General features: G+C 42.0%; 1 protein-coding gene and 1 pseudogene across 1 annotated transcript in view; both read right to left on the reverse strand.

Moving 5' to 3' along the window:
• Positions 1–14910, reverse strand: part of CT83 (cancer/testis antigen 83) — a 56584-nt gene that overhangs the window by 11196 nt on the left and 30478 nt on the right. The window lies entirely within an intron of this gene.
• On the reverse strand, positions 12503–14728 carry LOC101081028 (annotated as a pseudogene).

A 14910-nucleotide genomic window follows, 5' to 3' on the forward strand; every position in this document is an offset into this window, starting at 1 on the left:
TGGGCTGGTCCTTTGCCACTTCATTTCTACATAGGAGAAGATTAATCCCCCGACCAATGAGCTGAAACCCGTAGGGAAGGAGGTTGTGAAAGCTTTTGTTTACTCCGCAGTTTAGAGAGAAGACTTAAAAGTCTTCTCCCTCCTGAGACTTGACTTTATGCTAAGATGTACTCGACATCGATTTTGTAATACCTGGATTACGTTAGTTACTTGATGGGGTTCTGCAGGTGGAAGGGGGTAAAATGAGAAAATAGGTTTAATAGAGTTGTGTGAGGGTAAAGGAGTAGGAGAGAATGAGGGGGGAAAAAAGGATACTGAGGACATTACGTGTAAATTTTATTACAATTATCCCCAAGTCTTGACATATACATCATACAACATTAAACTTGAAAATACCAGATTCCTTGGCCACTTGGATGTTATTGTGAAATATCTGTGGGCAACTTGGTGAGTGTTTCCACGGCCGGTGTTTGAATGTATGCGATTTTTCGTCCGGTGTTTGAATGTATGCGATTTTTCGTTCGATCATTGACAGGGGAAGCTGGTATCATTTAACTGCTTTGCTTAAGGTCTCAGAATTGGTTCGCTGGGAACCAGGTCTCCTGATTTGGGGTCCTCTCATTTGCTTATCCCCAAATGGAGAAGAATCACGAGTTAGATAGTCTATGGTATGAATTTTCTGTTCCTGCATTGAAAAGATTAACAAGGGGCGCCTGGGTGGCGCAGTCGGTTAAGCGTCTGACTTCAGCCAGGTCACAATCTCGCGGTCCGGGAGTTCGAGCCCCGCGTCAGGCTCTGGGCTGACGGCTCGGAGCCTGGAGCCTGTTTCCGATTCTGTGTCTCCCTCTCTCTCTGCCCCTCCCCCGTTCATGCTCTGTCTCTCTCTGTCCCAAAAATAAATAAACGTTGAAAAAAAAATTAAAAAAAAAGAAAAGATTAACAAATGGTGATATATTGGCAGCTGTTTACTATATACGTTAAATCTGTATAATATATATAATGTCAGGTCGAATGACAGATAATTCATTATCTCTCTAGCTGTGAAATTGACAGAGGGAATATCAAATGATACTAAGACATTGTTTATATAATTTAAGTGTTTGCCCCTTTTTAGTTGTACTATGGATGGACATTCTGTCATCGCTCAGGAGTTTCTCTTGGGTATGCTGCCATATTTAACTACCTCTGTAACAATGTCATACTTTTTTTTTTTTTTGAGAAAGAGAGAGAGAGAGAGACAAAGAGAGCAGGGAAGGAGCAGAGAGAGGGAGAGAGAGAATCCCAAGCAGACCCCACACTGTCAGCACAGAGCCCCACGCGGGGCTTGAACTCACAAACCGTGAGATCATGACCCGAGCTGGTGAAGAGTTGGAGGCTTAACTGACTGAGCCACCTGGGCACCCCAACAATGTCATACATCTTAAGCTCAAAGTATAGCAGCTCCTGGTGTGTGGGAGATGGAAGCCCATTTTGGTTTGATTTTGAAGGAAAAGTATATGAGTGCAGAATGAAAACCCTAGTTTTCTCAAAATAATCCCTATCTTCAACCTGAACTATCAGCGAGACTCTCCTTAACAAATGAGTCAACATGACCACAGGAGGAAGGTACTTCATATCCAGAAAGCATTACAATATTTTTCATTGTATGACAATAAAATTCACCCTAGGTTTATATAATGTATCTCTAACGCATTCAGTGAAAGTTTAATGCAAACGCATTTGAATATGTGGTAAAAGTTGTCATAATGCTTGACGGTGTCATAGTCTCTGAAAAATTTCACCCAATATTCCTTCTTTATCATTTAGGTTTATTTTTTGATTTTGATTTTTTTTCTATTTATTTTTCAGAGAGAGAGAGAGAGAGAGCAGGGGAGGGACAGAGAGAGAGAGAGAGGGAGACACAGAATCTGAAACAGGCTTCGGGCCCCAAGTTGTCAGCAGAGTCCAACGAGGAGCTCGAACTCACCAACCACGAGATCATGATCTGAGCTGAAGTCAGAGGCTTAACCCACTGAGCCCCCCAGGCGCCCCTTCATTTAGGTTTAGATTCAGGTGTAGCTGAGATCCAAAATAATAACTTAGCAAAAATAAAATAGTTGATTAAGAGGCAGGCAGTCCAGGGGCACCTGGGTGGCTCAGTTGGTTACGCGTCCGCCTTCAGCTCGGGTCAGATCTCACTGTCCGTGAGTTCGAGCCCCACGTCGGGCTCTGTGCTGACGGCTCGGAGCCCGGAGCCTGTTTCGGATTCTGTGTCTCCCTCTCTCTCTGCCCCTCCCCTGCTCATGCTCTGTCTCTCTCTGTCTCAAAAAGAAATAAAAACATTAAAAAGAAATTTTAAAAAAGAGGCAGGCAGTCCAGCATGAGTTGGGGATTCATAAATGTCTTGGGAACCCAAGTTTTTTATATTCTGTTGATTTGTCATCTTCAACATGTATTTTCTACATTATGATCCAAGATGGTTGCCGAACTGCTCTGATTTACCAGGCTGGTGGAAAAGGTGTGGCAAGACATGCGTCCTCTCTTTTAAAGACATTTTCCCAGGGGCACCTGGGTGACTCAGTTCGTTGAGAGTCCAACTTCGGCTCAGGTCATGATTTTGTGGTTCGTGAGTTCGAGCCCCGCATTGGGCTGGCCATGCTAAAGCTACTGTCAGCGTGGAACCTGCTTTGGATCCTCTGTCCCCCCCCCCCCCACTTTCTGCCCCTCCCCCGCTCATGCGTGCGCTCTCTCTCTCTTTCTCTGTCTCTCTCTCTCTCTCTCTCCTTCTCTCAAAAATAAACGTTTAAAAAAAAAAAGACATTTTCCCAGAAGTTACACGTGTTACTGCCACTTTCATTTGACTGGCCAGAATGTGGATACATGGCCAAATCTCGCTGCAAAGGTGGCTAAAAAAATATAGTATTTATGTTGGCTACCAATATACTCAACCAAAATTTATGATTATGTTACTAAAGAGAGGGAGAAGAGCTATCAAAGGATGTCTCTCAGTCTCTGAAGAACCTTCTAGAAGAGGGGATTTAGATTTTGTTCCAAGGTACCAACCCATCCTTGCACCCATGAGCCACAAATGAACTCCATCGTATGTGAGGACTTGGCTGATGTTTGAAGACCAGGCAAAATGAAGGGGAGAATAACAATCTGACTTGTCCAGAATACCACCCATCCACTTTGCCTTGATTGTCTAGAAATGGCTCTTCCTTCTCTCTCGTTCTCCTGGAACAAGGCCACGTGACTGGAACCTACTGCATTAACTATTTTGATTTTTTGAAGTTATTTATTTTATTGTGTGTGAGAGAGAGAGAGAGAGAGAGAGGCAGAGAGAATCCCAAGCAGGCTCTGCACCGTCAGCAGAGGGCCTGACTCGGGGCTCGAACTCATGACCTGTGAGACTGTGACCTGAGCCCAAATCAAGAGTTGGACGCTGAACCAGCTAAAGCACCCAGGCGCCCCTGATTTTTTTTCCTTACTAATATATATAATTCTGTGCTCACTGCTATAAAAGCAGAACATTCATGTGATGAAATTAAGACACACTTTAGAGAAACTAATTTAAACTGATGCAAACATGAACCAAGAAACATACGCTGAATTTTTCCTTTCTGATCATGCATTTTCTAATCACACATTTCATCAACAGAGGGCATTGTAGATTCATTTCATTTTTTGGTTGCTCTATACTTTTCAATCACGGCTTCTTTTCATTTGGAAATGCACCATAATATCCAGGGTCAAAGAAATAGGTGGAATGTGGTATTTGCGAAATATCCCACAGATCATTGAGCTATGACACCGTAATCCAGAAGTCACTACATAAAAATTACCAGAATATATTTTGCTAAGTCACGGTTTTGAAAATTAATCATATTTGAGCTAAAAGTATTAGACCACCCCTGTTGTTCTAATATAGGCAAAATAAAAAGATTACATAATCTGAGCGGCGATGCTGAAATTTGGTATTTAATTTTCAGTGACATCGTTTTACTTTAAGTGACATTTAGAGCTTATTGTGAGTGACCTTTAGATCTGTAATATGTTCTGGAAAGTATTAAGGGACTTGGAAGAGAAATTGCTTTGAGCTTTTTTACTAAGAGAATGAGCTACACGTCTATCTCGAATTGAGACTAACGATTCATTATGTCTATCGCTGAAACGTTGAAATGCCCACTTGAAAATTTTCTTAATAATTTGCAGCCTCGTTATAACTTGTGGTGTTAGAAAAGGGTGGACATTTTTGATAATTGTTCTTAATATCAGTGGGGGATTTAAGTACAACACACTATCTTTCTAGTCACACCTACGCTTCAGTTGTCTAAAATAGACCAGTTTTTTTGAGGTGTGTGTGTGTGTGTGTGTGTGTGTTAAGTGACACTCTAGAAGAGCTTTATTGAGCAAAATACAGAATCAGAAAATCAGAAATCAGAAAAAAAGAAACTTTCCAAACAATACTATAATAGGTAAGAGGGTACTGTTTGTTACATTTATTCAGCAAACATTTACTGAATATCTACTCTATGCCAGGGACCATTCTAGACAGTAGAAATCCGGTCATGAACAAAACAGACAAAAATCCTTCTTGCAGCTTATATTCTATTGGGAAGCTATATTCCAAATCCCAGACTCATTATTTATGTTTTCTTTTCATATTTTTATGGAATAGCCAATCGTTTTGTTAAAAAAAAAAAAAATCACATCCTGGTAAAAGAGAGAAGTCTCCTGAACACATTTTTTGAAGCTAATCTAACCCTGATACAAAATCTTACCAGATATATAGCACATAGAAATTAAAGACCGATTTACTTAAAAAAAAAAAAAAACTAACATAAAGCACTAGGCCAACAAAATATGGACAGTATTGAAAAGAAAATACTATCATCAAGTACAGTTTATTCCTGAAGGTCAGGGTGACAACATCAGGAAATCTCTTACTATGTCATATCCATCGGGCAAAAGAAAACTAAGTTACTAAACTATCTCAATATATGGCCCAAAGGGGCATTTGCTAAATTTCAACGCCCATTTCTGGAGTAACACAGTGACATACTAGAGGCTTTATACTAAAAAATAAGAACAAGACAAGTATGCTTCATCATTACAATTGTTTAGTAATGGCATAGAAATTCCAGTGAATGCAGTTAGAAATATCTGCGGAGAAAATCTAGAAGATTCTGCATTAAAACTCTTAAAACTCATGAGAGAGGTTAGTCAAATGCTTGAATACAAAGGAAATGAACAGACTGAAGAGCTTTCTCACATATTGCTAATAACTAGTTAGAAAATATAGTAGGGACAGAAAACCACTTAAAATGGCAACATCATATGCAAAATAACCAGAAACAAACAATTAAAAGTTGGCTGGAGAGAATTAGAAAACTGCACTGGGAAAGATACAAGATTTACGTAAACGTGGAAGAATAACATGTTCCTGGATAGGAAGACTAAACAGTATAAACACGCCAAGTTTTCCAAAATTCAGATGTAAGTTTATTGTAATTCAGATCAAAATCCCAATAGGATTTTTGAAACTTGAGAAAAGGATTTTAACACTCATCTGGAAGTTTTAAAACATGAGACAGCCAAGAAAGTTTTGAACAACAAAAATAAAGAAAGGATATTTGCTTACATAAAAATGTATCAAAGAAACACTTTGAAAACAACGTGATGTTCGAACGGGAAGATGTCGACAAGGAAAGAGAACTGGGAAACTCTGAACAAAGATGAATATTTTGATAGAAAATTGATAAGGACGTAAAAAAGAAGAGAAACAATTGACCAAAATTTTGTAATAATAGTAATGCCCAACCTAATTAGCAATCAAAGAAACAAAACTTAAAATGAGGTATATATGTTTGACCAATATTTTTAAGATACCAATCCTCAGTGATGAGTGTGGCTACTCACTTTACTGACATGAATGCAAATTAACCCAAATGTTCTGAAAGGCAATATGGCAAAATATGTATCAAAAGCCTTAAAATATTAATATAATTGTAATTCCACACCAGAAATCTATCCTAAGAAGCTATTTAGGGGTGCCTAGTTGGCTCGGTTGGTCGAGCATGTAACTCTTGATCTCACGGTTGTGAGTTTGAGCCCCATGTTGGGTGCAGAGATCACTTAAAATAAAAGCTTTTTTAAAAAACTAGACTATTCAGAGATGGGGCCAAAGATGCACATCAGAAATGGCCTCCATTTCTTGTTTATAAGAAATAAATAATAATAATAGTGATATAATAGTGAATAAATAAGTAGCGAAAAAATTGGAAGGAATTGAAATGTCTATATATCAAATGCCCACATGCTTACTATATGATGTTACGTGAAGAAATTAGTAGGTAAAACTTCATGATCCCGATTTGGTACACACACACACACACACACACACAAACACACACAGGATAGACAATAAGAACCCAAGGGAGAAAAACAGAGGGACTCTAAGAAATGTGTTACAAGCTTAACAATGGTAAACTCTGGATGATGGGATTAGGAGAGATTTTATGTTCTTTCCAATAATCTGGACCCTGAAAACCCACCACCCAGTTTCTTTTTTTTTAGTGTTTATTATTTTGAGAGAGTGTGAGCGGGGGAGGGGCAGAGAGAGAGAAAGAGAGGAACCCAAGCAGGTTCCCAGCTGTCAGCCTAGACCCCGATGAGGGGCTGGAAACCAAGAACTGTGAGATCACAACCCGAGCCACATCAAGAGTCAGACGCTTAACCGACTGAGCCACCCAGGCGCCTCCACTTTCACAGATACTAAGATTTTGCCATATCTGCTTGAGTCTTTTTTTTTTTTAAACATTTATTTATTGTTGAGAGACAGAGAGAGGCAGAGCATGAGCAGGGGAGGAGCAGAGAGAGAGGGAGACACAGAATCCAAAGCAGGCTCCAGGCTCCGAGCTGTCATCACAGAGCCCTACGCGGGGCTCAACCCCACTAACCGCGAGATCATGACCTGAGCCGAAGTTGGACCCTTAACCCATTGAGCCACCCAGGTGCCCCTTGAGTCTTTTTTAAAGAATAAAGCTTACAGATGCAGTTGCAGCCCAGTTTTTACCCTGAACCTATTCCAATATGCTTTCCTTTCCTAGAATAACCACTATCTTAAAGTTAGTTTCTTCCATGTCTCATTTTATGTTAATACAGCAAAATGTTCCCATATACCATTTATAGTGTATTACTGTTGTGAAAATTAATAAAGCTAACCTAATTCAAAATGGAGTTGGGAAGCAATGAAAGAAGTTTTCTCACTCCTATACCATTCCGCACAACTTTCTTTACGTACCCAGCAGGAAGAAGAAAGATTTTTCTCTTTGCCTAGCAACAAGGTAGCTAATGAGAAATCACCACAACCCTGAACTTTCCATCTCCTCCAATGAGCTTTTGTTCAAAATAACCCCTCAACTTCCACCTTTACTCTATGAAAACAAGCTCTCCTCCTTGGCTCTTTGAACTTGACTATGGTTTGCCTTAATGTGCATGCCCAAGACAGCAATTCCCATGTTATTGCCAAATAAACTCACTTTTGCCAGTTCAATAACTGCGTATTTTCTTTTTAAGATTGATACTCTGTTGTGTGGTTCTTAAAACTTACAAACATTTTACTATTATATATGAATTCTTTCGTAACTTGCTTTATTATTCATTTTGATTAGGGATGGATCCATATTGGCCTCGTTCATTTATTTTACTGTTGAATAGAATTCCATTACGTACATAAATTTCTTTCCAGAATTGTTTCAACAACTGCATTCCAACTGCCCAGCATTTGAGAGAACCTGTTTTTCTACATCCTTGCTTAAATTTATGCTGTCATATTTAGAGTTTTGTCAACTTGTTGGCTGTGAAGGATATTTATTTAAATTTGTATTTCTTGGGGCACCTGGGTGGCGCAGTCGGTTAAGCGTCCGACTTCAGCCAGGTCACGATCTAGCGGTCCGTGAGTTCGAGCCCTGCGTCAGGCTCTGGGCTGATGGCTCGGAGCCTGGAGCCTGTTTCCGATTCTGTGTCTCCCTCTCTCTCTGCCCCTCCCCCGTTCATGCTCTGTCTCTCTCTGTCCCAAAAATAAATAAAAACGTTGAAAAAAAATTTTTTTTTTAATTTGTATTTCTTGATTATTATTGAGATTGAACACCCTTTCATATGTTTATTGATTCTTCATATTTCTGCTCTGTGAATTATTTGTCCATATTCTTTGACCACCTTTTCACTGCTTTTTTCCAAAAACAAATACATAGGAGTTCTTTATGGATTCTTGATCCCCTATGTGATTTTGGCTTATATGTGTTGGAAATGTCTTCTCCCAGTCATACATTCTAATTTACCCTTGCCTTTGGTCATACAGAAAAATGTAAATTATTACATATTCAAATTTTGGTCTTTTACTTTATACTTTTAGCTTTGGTTTCTTGTATTAGAAAGCCATTGACATCTCCAAGTCATAAAGATATTCTCCTACATTTTGTCTAAAAGTTTTGTTATTTTCCATATTTCAGTCTTCCTCCCCTCCTTTCTTCCTTCCTTTCTTCCTCCCTTCCTCCCTTCCTTCCTTCCTTCCTTCCTTCTTCCAAGGTTTTATTTAAATCCAAGCTAGTTAACATACAATGTAGCACATTTAGGTCTTTAAATCCATCTGGAATTGGTTTTTATAATTTGGTGATGTAGAGATCCAATTTTATTTTTCTTCCTATATATACTCAATTGATACCAAGGCAATTTATTTTTTTTTAATTTTTTTAATGTTTATGTATTTATTTTTTATAACAGAGAGAGACAGAGCATGAACGGGGGAGGGTCAGAGAGAGGGAGACACAGAATCCCAAGCAGGTTCCAGGTACAGAACCCAATGCGGGCCTTGAACTCACGAACTGCGAGATACGACCTGAGCCGAAGTCAGACGCTTAACAGACTGAGCCACCCAGGCGCCCCTTTAAAGGAAACTTTTCATTTTATTTATTAATTTTGGAGTTTTTACTTATTTATTTTTTGAGAGAAGGAGAGTGAGAGAGTGAGCACGAGTAGGGGAGGGGCAGAAAAAGGAGAGAGAGAATCCCAACCAGGCTCTTTGCTCTCAGCACACAGCCTGATGGGGAGCTTGAACCCGTGAACTGTAAGATCATGATCTGAGCCCAAACCAAGAGTCAGATGCTTAACTGACTGAGCTACCCAGGTACTCTCTTCTGTTACCATTCTGAGGGAAGTGTAGAAATCTCACCTCATTTGAGGTGCCTGGGTGGCTCAGTCAGTTGAACATCCAACTTCAGTTTGGTCGTGATCTTGAGGTCCGTGAGTTTGAGCCCCGCGTCGTGCTCTGTGCTGACAGCTCAGAGCCTGGAGCCTGCTTCAGATTCTGTGTCTCCCCCTCTTTCTGCCCCTCCCCTACTCATGCTCTGTCTCTCTCACTCTCAAAAATGAATAAATGTTAAAAAAAATTTTAAATAAAAAAGAAATCTCACCTCACTTTATGTCCCAGTTCTGTCTCCATTTTACAATATAGTTGTCTTAAATATTTCTACGCGTACATTTAGTTTTTTGTTTTTAATGTTTGTTTATGAGTGAGAGAGAGAGAGAGAGCACCAGCCAGGGAGAGGAAGAGAGAAAGAGAGAGAGGGACAGAGAGGGTCTGAAGCGGGCTTTGTGCTGACAGCAGAGAGCTTGATGTGGGGCTTGAACTCACAAATTGTGATATCACGACCTGAGCCGAAGTCAGACGCTTAACCCACTGAGCCACCCAGACGCCCTTCTACTGCATACATTTAAAACCACATCAGACAGTGGTATACCTTTCTTAAACCAGCAAATGTAATTTGGAAAACTCAGAAAAAAAGCCCGTTTGTATTTACCCATACTTTTGCTGGCCACCTTCTTTCTCCTTTCTTGGCATTTCCAAGTTCTCCCTTTTATCACTTCCTTTTTGTTTAGAGAACTTCTTTTGGCCATTTTTTTAGGGTGTGTTTCTTAGCAACAAATTCTCTCAGTTTGTCTTTCATCTGAGAATGCTGGATTTTCTCTTTGTTCCTGAAGGGTACTTTTGGTGGGTATACATTCAAGGGGATGCCAATTTTTTCCTTTCAGATAATTCTAACATCTCTCTCGTCTGGACATTGACATCTACTGGATTGCCTTTTCTCATTCTGTTTGAGATCTGATTGTCTATTGACAATCTGATTGTTTGAATGATTGTCTATTGAAAGCTGGATATTTCCATATTATCTCATGAGACTCTGGATCTTGTTGAAATCTTCATGTTTTGTTTGGTTTTGCTTGCTTACGTTCTCTTCTTTTCTGACACTACTCAGAATGAGCTGCCTCATTCCCGCAAGGTGGAGGAGAAATAAAGGTTCCCAGCTTGGTTTCCACTGACACCAGAGTTTTGGAGTGGGGCGAACTCATTTCTGTTGGAAAGAAATGGACTTCCAGCTCTCCATGTGGTCTCCACGGATACCATGGGTGGGGGAGGGGGGTCACTTCCCCCCCCCCCCCCCCCGTGGTATCCTCTGATCCCAAGGGGGGTGGGGCTCATTAGCAAGGAGCGGGGATGAAAGTTCCTGCTTTTAATTTGGTTTCCTCTGAACCACCTAATAATCGGGGCTGTTAGAGAACCTTGTTGCCGCTTTGTGAGAGTGGATGTCTAAGTTGCCCCTTTGGCTTTTCTTTCATGGGTAGGAGTCAGGTTACAGCTCTTTCTGTGCTGTCTGAGTGCAGTGGACTGGTTTTTGTCTTGTTAAGCTCTCCCCTTCCTGGTTCTTTGGCTAGAGAGGATAAGTCTTGTTGAAGCTTGCTTGCTTTTTTTTTTTTTTTTTTTTTTTTTTTTTGTCTTCTCCTGTTGCTATTCGTGGGATGAAGATATATTTTCTTCAGACAGTTCCCTGTCTGGGAACTCACCAATGTATCATTCCTTGGTCCCAAAAGTCCATAGCTGATTTGCCTTCTTTTCCACCTTGCAGGGTCTTTCTACGTCTGTTTTTTATATATAACGCCCAGTATTTTTGGTTTTACTTAGCAGGAAGAATAGGGAAAACACATCTCCATCTTCCAGGAAGTAGAAGTCCCAGCTTGTTGTTGGTTTGTTTTCGGTGGGGTCCACACCTAGCATGGAGCCCAATGTGGGGCGTGAACTCACGTCTCGGAAATCAAGACCTGAGCTGAGGTCAAGAGTGGGAAGCTTAAGCAACAGAGCCACCCAGACGCCGCCCCCCTCCCCCAACTTGTTTTTAAACTTCCCCAAAGTGTTCCTTGTAGCATACATTCCACCAGCAATGCCTCTTCAGCTCTACTCACATATATGCCCACTTCTTCGTTCATCATTGCCTTTTGCGTTTCCATTACTTCCTTCAAGGTTCAGCCTTTTCCTCATTTTAGTATAGTCTTGGGTCACACTTTCAGTAAGCATTCATGAGTGGTAAACTCTTCCAATGTTTGTCTGAAAATGTCTTTTTTCACATTCACTCTTGGATATTTAGCTGCCCTAGGTAGGCAGCTATTTTCCCTTAGCTGTTGGATGATAGATGTTCGCTGTCTTCTGGCCCGCGTTGTTGGTATGAAATCTGTTGTCCGCGTGATCGCCATTTTATTGGGGGGGGGGCCGAATATAGATCTTTCCTCGGATTACTTGTAGTCTTTTTCTTTGCGTTTGTCATTCTATAGCTTTCCTCCCTTGTTTCCACACGCCACTTTATTTTTTTTAACTTTACTTATTTATTTTTGAGAGAGAGAGCACGTAAGTGGGGAGGGGCAGAGGAAGAGGGAGAGAAAGAGAGGATCGTAAGCATTTTTTGGAATATTTACTTATCTATTTTGAGAGAGTGCACAAGCAGGGGAGGGGTGGAGGGAGAGACAGAGAGAGAGAGAATCCCATGCAGGCTTTGTGCCAAAATCAAGAGTGGGATGCTTAAGCAACCGAGCCACCCAGGCGCCCCTCCAACATGTCACTTTAATTCGATTTATCTTGATGGCAGCTTTGCTCTTTCAATCTAAGTATTCATGTCTTCCTTAAATTCTCCTCTTTTTTCACTATTGTTCCTCTCCACTTCCTACTTCCTTCCTTTGGAATGCTTGTCAGATATGTCATTCACACTTCTATGTTTCTTAATCTCTCCGTAAGATTTTCTACCTAAATTCTGAATCAGCTTAGTTTTTTAATTCTGTGACCTTACTTTCATGTCTAGAATTTTTATTGGATGATTCTGATGCCTTTTTTTTTTATTCCCCCACTCCCACCCCCCGTGGCTCTATTCCCTTTAATGTCATTAATCATTTTAAATATATTTATTTTTAGGGTTCTTTCTTTTGGTATTGTTCTTTTATCCCTGGTTTACTGTGTGTTATACATGCAGAACTTCTTAAGGATAGGTTACCTATGGGGCGCTTGGGTGGCACAGTTGGTTAAGCATCAGACTCTTGATTTCGGCTCAGGTCATGATCTCAGCTCAGGTCATGATCTCGGGTTCGTGAGATTGAACCCCAGGTCAGGCTCTGTGCTGGAGCCTGCTTTGGGATTCTCTGTCTCTCTCTTTCTCTCTCTCTCTCTGTCCTTCCCCTCTTCTCAAAAGTAAATAAATAAACATTGTTTAAAAAAGGGTAGGTTGTATACTTCTGTGATTTGTATGATGTGTCTACTCTTCGAGTGTGCACGCACACATGCCTGCCTCCTATTGAGGCAGGATTTGTTTTTTCCTGTAGGAGTCCCTGGCTCCCTAGTTTCTGAAGGTAGCTCTAAAAATAATTTTTGCGTTTGCATCTGCTAGAGACGCGAGGGATTTCACATAACGGGAAACAGTTTTCGATGTTAAGTTTTCCTTTGCATTCCGGCACTACGTGTGTACTATAGACTCAGGTGGTATAGGGGCATTTGTCACAAACTTAAGGCTTTTATTTCTCATGGTATACCGATTTTGCCTGTTCCCCACCCAGAGACGAAGGGAGAGCCGTGTTTCCTTGAAGCTTCCCTGGGCCATCTGGTAGAGGTATGTTTTCCCCAGTCCTCTCTAGTCACAAGGTGCAGCTTACTTATCGCTTTTCCTCAGTTGGAGCTACCTGCCTTAGGCAAGTACAAGGTCATGATTCCCTTTCCTGCAAGGGCCTTAAAAGCCTAATCCAAAGTTATCAAGGTGTATGACTAGTTCAGATAGCCCTTAGGTCTCCATAATACCAGCTAATTTACTTATCATTTTTGTTTTGAGTTCTTTTCTTGGGTTTTTTTTTTTTTTTTTGGCTGGGTACGGTATGCTTTATTGATGGTACATGACAAGATGGGGCTCTCCAAGCCCCTCCCCTTCTTCAGGGGCTCTGGGATGGAAACTGTGTAGAGGTCTGGAGATTCTCAGTGTGTTGGGGGATGATTTGGGGCAAAGACTCCCCAGCAGCTGAGGGACTCTCTTTTCCTCTTGCTCTTGTGGGGGCTGGTGGCCTAGGGGGCCCTTACTCCTTGGAGGCCCTGTGGACTATCAGGTTCACCACCTGGTCCCTGTAGCCAAAATTCATTGTCATACAAGGAAATGAGCTTGACAAAGTAGTCATTGGAGGCAATGCAAACCCCAGTGTCGAAGACGGAAGAGTGGGTGTCACTGTTAAAGTCACAGGAGACAACCTGGTCCTCAGTATAGCCTAGGATGCCCTTGAAGGCGCCCTCCAATGCCTGCTTCACCACCTTCTTTTATTTTTAAAGTTTTCTTTCAACGTTTATTTATTTTTGGGACAGAGAGAGACAGAGCATGAACGGGGGAGGGGCAGAGAGAGAGGGAGACACAGAATCGGAAACAGGCTCCAGGCTCCGAGCCATCAGCCCAGAGCCCGACGCGGGGCTCGAACTCACGGACCGCGAGATCGTGACCTGGCTGAAGTCGGACGCTTAACCGACTGCACCACCCAGGCGCCCCTTCACCACCTTCTTGATGTCGCTGAAGTTTGCAGCTTCAGGTGGCAAGTGAGATCCACAACTGACACGCTGGGGGTGGGGACAGAGAAAGTCATGCCAATGAGCTTCCCATTTAGCTCAGAGATGATCTTGCCTAGAGCCTTGGTGGTGCCAGTAGAAGCAGGGATGATGTTCTGGGTGGCTCCTCAGACATCATGCCACAGTTTCCCAGAGGGGCCATCCACGGTCTTCTGGGGTACAGTGATGGCACGGACTGTGGTCCATGATGCCAAAGTCATCATGGATGACCCTGGCCAGAGGGCCCAAGCGCTTGGTGGTATAGGAGGCATTGCTGACAATCTTCAGGGAGCTGTCATACTTCTCATGGTTCACGCCCATCACAAACATCAACAGAAGGGGCAGAGATGATGACCCTCTTGGTCCCATCCTTCAAGTGAGCCCCAGCCTTCTCCATGGTGGTGAAGACCCCAGTGGACTCCACAACATACTCAGCACCAGCGTCACCCCATTTGACGTTGATGGGATCTAGCCGCTAGAAGATGGAGATGGGCTTTCCATTGATGACGAGTCTCCTGTTCTCAGCCTTGACTGTGCCGCGGGTAGAATCATATTGGAGAATATAGACCATGTAGTTGAAGTCAATGAAGGGGTCATCGATGGGGACAATATCCACTTTGCCAGAGTTAAAAGCAGCCCTGGCTACCAGGTGCCCAATATGGCCAAATCGGTTTAGTCCAACCTTTGCCATCGCGTCTCGGGACGAGCTGGCACCATTCCAGAGAATGCGGCTTCTGTTGTACAGGGAGAAGCAGAGAGCTTGAGTTCTTTTTATACTTCTGTCAGCTGGGAACTTTTCTTTCAAGATCCATTATGATTATTAAAATAGCTATATCTTTGGGGCACCTGGGTGGCGCAGTCGGTTAAGCGTCCGACTTCAGCCAGGTCACGATCTCGCGGTCCGTGAGTTCGAGCCCTGCGTCAGGCTCTGGGCTGATGGCTCGGAGCCTGGAGCCTGTTTCCGATTCTGTGTCTCCCTC

This window comes from Felis catus, chromosome X, assembly GCF_018350175.1.
Source record: "Felis catus isolate Fca126 chromosome X, F.catus_Fca126_mat1.0, whole genome shotgun sequence".
NCBI lineage: Eukaryota > Metazoa > Chordata > Mammalia > Carnivora > Felidae > Felis > Felis catus.